Raw genomic sequence first — 7,755 nt, 5'->3', positions numbered from 1 at the left:
TAACACAATATTAAAGAAAAAAGACACAATGTCAAGTAGGGATGAGATCGGTTTTTGATACTGGTACCCGTATCAAAAATCCGATCCCGAAAATCATATTTTCTTAGTATCGGTATCGGTACCAGTACCGAAATTTTCGATCCGATATAGGTATTTCATGTAAAATTCAGGAAATACCAGTCTCGTACCGTAATGATACCTAAACTCAAAACGTTGGTACCGATTTGGTATCGACGGGTGCAAATCGGTACCGATACCGAATTTGCTCATCTCTAATGTCAAGGAAAAAAGACACAATCAATTACAAAAATAAACAAAAAACAAAAAGTTAAATAAAAAGACACAATGATCTTTTAGCCTTATCATTGTGTCTTTTTTTTAACAAGGAAGACTGGGGAACATTTTATTTATTTATTTTATTTATATTTTGAGCTATGATTTTTTTAATTAACTTTTTTATTACTTTTTAGGGGTTTTTTTGTGTGACCACAAATCATTCTTATTTTTGTAATTCTTTATTGAATAACTTGACTCATTATTATAAATTAGTTATGATGTAACTATTAAGAAGGGTGGTGCAGTCTGTACTAGTTTAATAGCGGGAAGGGTTAAGTGTATGCACTGGTGAATTTTGGATGAAAACGCAAAGGGAAGACTCAGTATGTATAAAACTTTCATAAACGGAAGAGGAGGGGGGATGGATGGCTCAAAATTTTCAGATAAAAGAGAATAAATTTATACTACGAATCAAAATTTTTGTATGAAAACGGTTAAATTACACTACTAAGCAAACAAAATGCTGACTTTGGTGGTGTGGGGTGTGTTTGTGAGGGGGGGGGGGCTTGTCCCCCATTGTATGTATGCTACTAACTGTTGCTCAATTAGGCTATCCAGTGTGGATCTCGGTTTGCCGCTCAACGGCTGACATGGCGAGCGGTGTCAGCGGCAAACACCGCCCCAGTGTTGTTGGTGCCGCCCAGTGGTGAACTTATTGTTGATATTTCACCGCTTATGTTTTAGATCTTGTTTCTTTCTCTTTTTTTTTAATAAATCATAGCAAACTTAAAGTTGGGGGGTTTGGTGAATTGTAAGATCCAAAGGAGTTTGAGAAGAAGAAAGAAGAAGAAGATGGGGGAAGAGAGTTATAGAGAAGATGATGAGTTAGGTATATTTATATATTTGTTATTGATCTGTATCTGTAGCTATATTAATATATTATGTTTTTATTTAATATTTAAATGTATATATTTTGTAATATAATTATTAAATTTGATGTTTTTTAATTTAATTTATTAAATGTAATTTAATATTTTTAAATATATCAAAATATTTTGTTTTTTAAAAATAAATTAAAATTAATTTTAGTTATATTAAACTAGTCTTATATATATATATATATATATATATATATATATATATTATTTTAATTATTTAAAAAGGTATGAAAGTGGTAAAATGGTGACCATTTCCATGATATTATGAAAGGGAGTTGAGTGAAGTGAGGTATGATGTGGGCTTGACGTGTCACTGTTAAGTGGGAGGTAAAATGTCATCCATACCATATAGTTATATGTTATTGATTGTACATAAAATTATACATCTTTTTAGCATCAAAAAATCTCTAAAAACTGCAATTTCTATCAAATAGCATAGCTCAGAAGGCTACTTATCGTAATAAAATGCAAATTCAGGTAAACCCAAGCCTCAAACGAAGAAACAAGCGAAAAGACAAAGAGAAATGGAAGAAAACACAAGAAAAACAAGAATCACGCCCCCATGCTTCTGAACACAATAAAAGACAAAAATCTACAAGAAAAGACAAACAATGAAGGCAAAAGCATGGGCCGTTGTCACCCTCAGATAAGACAAAAAGGATTTAGGCACATGTCAATAAAAAGCACAGGGGCGTGCCTCAGAAGCACACCCACGTGGTGAGTCATCATGTACGATCTGACAACATGCAACTAGGACACGGGGCCGTGCCTCATAAAGCACGGGGCCTGATCTTTCTTCCAGACAGCCTATAAATAGGGAGCAGTTGCACTCATTTGGTGTGCTTGAAGAAGGTTTCTAACCGGGTTTCTCTTATAAAAACCCCCCACATTACACACATATTGAATATCTTGTGAGGAGTTTGAAGGGTTGGAGGTTATCATCATCATCCATCATCATCAACATCATCATAATCCATCATCATCATTAAGGAGGGAGATTCAACCACATTTGGTTAGATTGTTTTAGTTTAATCATGTATTTTTTATTATTATCTCTTTTAATGTTTACAACAATGCTCATTATGAGCTAAACTTCATTCACCATCTAAAATCTATGAAGAAGCTTTGTTTTACTTGATGATTATGTGAAACATGTGGTTTAGTTTGATAAAGTACATGGTTATTTTGGAATTATCCATTGATGAAGAAATGTTTTATCACTTTAATCCAATACATCAAGGTTGATGATTTATAATCATTCATGGTAATTCATGTTCTTGGGAACTAGAAATGGTAAAAAGAATACTTTGATACTTTAATTAAGATAAAACATGGATCCTTATGTTGTACTTAGAAATGATGAGATATAAGTTATGATATATTTCTCTAGTTTTGATAATTCTGAAATAACATTGTTAACACGATTGCTCAGGTTATCATGCTAGTTAAAGAATGCATATGTTAATGGAATGTGCAATTATAATCTAATCTAATCAATCAAGGGGAGGTTGTGTGAGTTAACTACAACCACTCGAAATTGTTAGGATTGGTATTTGAGAAATCGAAGTCAATCCTAATCATTCTACTTTACCAACTGCTTGTCTATTTAAATTGACATTCTCGGGGTAGTATGCTATTAAGCATAGGATGGACTTGACAATATGCATGCTATTTACCATTATGTCATAGAATATGTTCACTTAAAAATTAGGAGCATAGTCTATCATATGTTATTAGGGCAAGTTTATCACATGTTTAACTAATAACCATCAAGGAGTAATGGAGTGAATTCTTGATCTTAGATGGTAACCTTCATATAATCGAACTACTCGTTAGAAATTCTCTTCTTGTCACCTATATATTATACATAAGTATTTATATTTTATAAAAAGTTCAAAAATTAACCCAAAGATGTTAAAACTCTCCTATTGCATTAAAACAAGGATCACTATTGGAAGCATTTGTGTCCACGGATCGATATTTGGTTCTTACCGATACTATTCTACATATACGATAGGTTATACTTGCCTATTTTGTGTGTGTTTAGTCTTAGTAGAAATCACTTTTATAAATTTAAAACATGATCTTGTGTAAAGCGAAAACCCCAATCAGTTATCAATTTTACCAACACCATCACTAGCATACCGCACGCACACATCAGTTATCAATTCAACAACGAAATGAGCTAACGGAATTGTTAACCCGTATATATTTTCTTCTATGTCCAAATCTTCTTCCCTATCAATCAGTAACTAACCGATATGAAGAGCACTAAACTACAAATACAAGTTGTTGAGTAGAGCCATGTTAAATCTATACTAGTTTAAAGAGTCACGTTAAATCTATACTATATATATATATAATAGAAGTATTGACAAATTAAGACGGTGGATTTTTAAAGGATTTATAATTGTTTAAGTACATGGTATAACTCTAAAGAGGGGCAAAGTGGTCATTCTTAAATATAATGTGTCTTACATGTTTCTCTATGATAATTATGTAATCCCTCTATTTTAATCAAGTTTTTGTGAATTTAGCGAATAGTTACAAATGTAACCTCTATCTTTTGCCTATTTACTCCTTTTAATTTCACTTTTAACTTAACTTTCCTCACGATTTTCAAACGGTCATAATGCTTTCGTACGATAAGTTTTTTTTAACTGTACTATAAAAACGAGCGTTTTATTCTCTTTAATTTGAGTATGATATTGCCATAGTTTGTTTAAGTTATAGAAACATTTTATATATAGCTTTTGTGATCCAGTTTTGATAGTTTTGAATAAAACCAAGAGCAAAATCATTAGTAATGGGTATTTTTTGGTTGAAAACTGAAACCGGAACTTTAAAAATTGAAACCAACCAAACTTAATCATTACCAACGATTTGGTTCCGATATGTAGTGTACTTTGATAATAAATTGAGTTATAAAATAAGAATGATTAATCTGAATATGCCAACAAACGGTTTCATGGTTTCAAATAAACAATAAGCACCCATAAATCTATACGTGATTACCAATGTCTGTACTTCCCGCTGCATCGTGTGGACACCTGGCTAGTTACACGTAAAAGACGTAGTGAGAGCCAAGCCATGAAGTCATTTTTATATATGGATTCTGACTATTAAGATACATTTCATACTAAGTTACTATGCCAAATACTATTCATGTCAAATAGTTACTTGATGCTTTTTAATTCAACATTCAATGCGCTTAAGCTGAAATTCACTCTAAAACATGTAAGCTTACGCTAATGAGCATTGACGAAGCTTATTGAGGGTCGGGGCCACCGCCTGTTTTTTTACACATTAGTGTAACTTAACCCCTTTTTGTCCGAAAATTTGTATACGTAGTGTAAATTCACACGTTTTCGGCTGAAAATTTGCCACCCCACCCCCGCGTTCTGTCACACCCCAACCTACGGCGGAACATGCCGGGGCGCGACATTGATTGTATCATAGCTCAGAAGACACTAAGTAAAATACACGTGTAAATATCTAAATTATTCATTCATATATCAAAGTTCAAAAGCACAAACATTGTCTCAAAAGAAATACCATTACAATTAAATATTCAAACATAAATAACTTAAAATACATGTTTTCTTCAATCATCAAAGCACCCTAAGGTATCATCTAACTTCCATACTTGATTCATCTAATAAAGCTACCTGCGTCATACATGAAAATATATATTTTTGTCAACATAAAGTTGAGCAAGTAAACCACAGTTTTTGAGCATATATAATAATAAAAGGACAATTCCATGTAATAATCGTACATTACTACAACCAGTAAACAATAAATAAAAGTTGTCTTTTCAACCATTTCGAATTGATAACGGTTTACTTCAACGGCGTATGATCATACTAATGAGAATGAGGATGAGGAGCTTTGTCACTACTAATGAGCTCTATATTAACAATTCTAAAAAACATTCGTAGTAGGTTTCGTAAATGTTTGCAAATCATCATGTCACTGAGTCCCTAGTTCAAACTTCAAACATAGTTTAGAACATGTAAGTACATGCCATGTCTTAAACACCGTCAAAAGGTCTCACTTGAAGTCCTTTTTTTTTCAAATAAACAGGCAAGAAGTATGAGGTTTAAGTTTCTAATCAAATTGTTCAGTAACAAATAATGGGAACTGAATAAAAGTCAAGCTACAGTTAAAGAATAATACAAAAAAAGTCCTGAAATTATAAAAACTGAATAATGGTTAATCATTATTTGATTCATCTTATAAAAATGAAATTGATATTGACAATTGAACCTTATCATCGCATGAGCAGGCATAATCGAACTAGTTATATATGAATCAACGCATGTTAGGCAACACAAGATCGACTAGGGCATCATCGAATTAGGTATGAATCAACATCTTTGATCATCGATTTAGGTATGAATCAAAATGTCTGATAATCAAAGGTGAATATTGAATCCAACTCTTCATCTTTGTTTCAATCTATATCTAAACGTAGGATGGAAAATTTTGTCAGAGCTATATGTTTTTTAATATAAATAATAATAAATCAAAATAAAAAAAAAACTATTTATATATTTACATTTTCGTCTTAATCTGTGCATATACTGTTGTACTCTGCGCTTCTACCATCACACATTTCTTTTGTCATCTGGATTGTTTGCTTTACTGCCAGGTGTCCTGCTGTGGCTACGTGTGTCCTTTCTGTTTAACCCTTGGTTGTGTGGTGTTTTGCTGATTGTATATCACAAGATTTGGTGTCTGTTGGCTTTCCCAACGCCTATCGCCCCGCCACCGTGATTTGCCTTTCCACCGTCTTCCTTGCTATCGCCATTGTTGCCGGGTTCTATTTCCGAACTCTTGGTGGCGGTGGCGGACGTTGACGATGGTTACGGCGCTTTATGGTAGACTGTGGGCATGGTGGTAGCCAGAGATGGCTACGACACCGTCTTCATGGTCCTGTTTCAATGATTTCGGTCGGATTTCCTTTTTTCTGCGTGTTCTCTTAAGGGTTTCTTTTAAAACCCCCAAATGGGGGGATGATAGTAGTGGTTTGATTATGGGCTTCTCTTGCTGTTCGAATCTTCATGTTTTCCACCGTCCATGGTCGTTAGCGGCCGTGTGTGACTGTTGCCACTTGCCGGGTTCCATTTAGAAACCCTTGGCGACAGTGGTCTTTGCTTGCTGTCCACTTCAAGGGTAACTCGATTTTCCGATGACTTTTGCTAGAATATGGCGGGGTCTATCTTGGGTGTCCAATGGCGATGTTCGTTGTGAATCTGTCATTGTTCTCTATGGTTTATGGTTGTGATTATGTTTCGGTTTCTGGCGCGACAACCTATGTTGCAGCTGTGTAGTGAATCCGAGCCTTGGTTAACACAACCCCGCTTCAAGTTTTTTAGTTATTGCAGGCAATGACTTGGACCAAACCGTAATCTGGTACGGCTTAAAAGGCACTTTGAATAATACAAGGTATATATATCATGGTTGTGCATCTCTGTGTGTGTGTGTGTGTGTTAAGAAAGAGTAATGGAGTAATTTAAGTTATTTGTTAGGTGCAGAACAAAAATCATGGCTAGAAAATGCTATTGCAAATGGACTATTTGGGTTGGAAGAAAGGTCATGTGCTCCGGCACTAATGGGTTAGTCTCATTTGCTATCTTATTGCACCCATATAATAATCTTATTTGGCCATTTTACTTCACGAATACACTAAGTCACTTTTTTGAGTTTACAATTCATTTTTGGCCTTTGTGCAGATTAGTGATTGGTAAAACCATATTTGGCTATGTCATGCGTGTGAGCTGTTTCGTGGCGGTTATCATTCGGCAATTGGAAAGTTATGGCTTTTAGATTTTCCAAAAGAGGGTTGTTGTATTTTGTCTTGATCAATACGATGTAGAAATGCAAAAAATGTATTTTTATTGACCTTTTAAAATAGAATAAATGGTTGTATTTTGTGACAAAGAAGTCCCTTACCTGCATTTTGAATTTTAAAATAGAATAAATTGTTGTGTATTTTGTGACAAAGAAGTCCCTTACCTGCATTTTGAATGCTATACCCTGGTGTAATATTTGACCAATACTTGGTCTACTTATCCAAGTACCTAACCTATCAAATAGAAGACAAGCCTATAAGAAAAGAAGAAAACGATGCAATTAGGAACTTGGATAAGCATTTTTTGGGAATGACATGACTACCCAAACTGAACATAAATGGTAAGTTGGGTATTAGCATGTAGAATAACTCTTTTGGGTATTGTCTAGCTCCTTCCATCATGTAAGACTCAAAACATGCAAGGTATATTAGCAACAAGAATGCGGACTAAACCTAATATATGTGCCTAACATCCGGTCGGCAGGCCACGTACGCCTCAACGCGCATAAAAAAAATTGGTCTATGGCAACCTTTATTTCACAAAAAAAGTTGCATTAGGTGAAGTTGCATTAAATCTAATGCAACCTTTTTCTTAGATAACGCAACTGTTTTCTTAAAATGCAACACTTTTAAAGGGTTGCATTTGAAAGAAACAGTTGCATTATCTAACAAAAAGGTTGCACC

The sequence above is a fragment of the Bidens hawaiensis genome, unplaced genomic scaffold, assembly GCF_021521415.1.
Source record: "Bidens hawaiensis isolate Kalapana, Puna unplaced genomic scaffold, B.hawaiensis_p1.1 tig00021500_1, whole genome shotgun sequence".
NCBI lineage: Eukaryota > Viridiplantae > Streptophyta > Magnoliopsida > Asterales > Asteraceae > Bidens > Bidens hawaiensis.
This window is presented reverse-complemented; position numbering follows the sequence as displayed.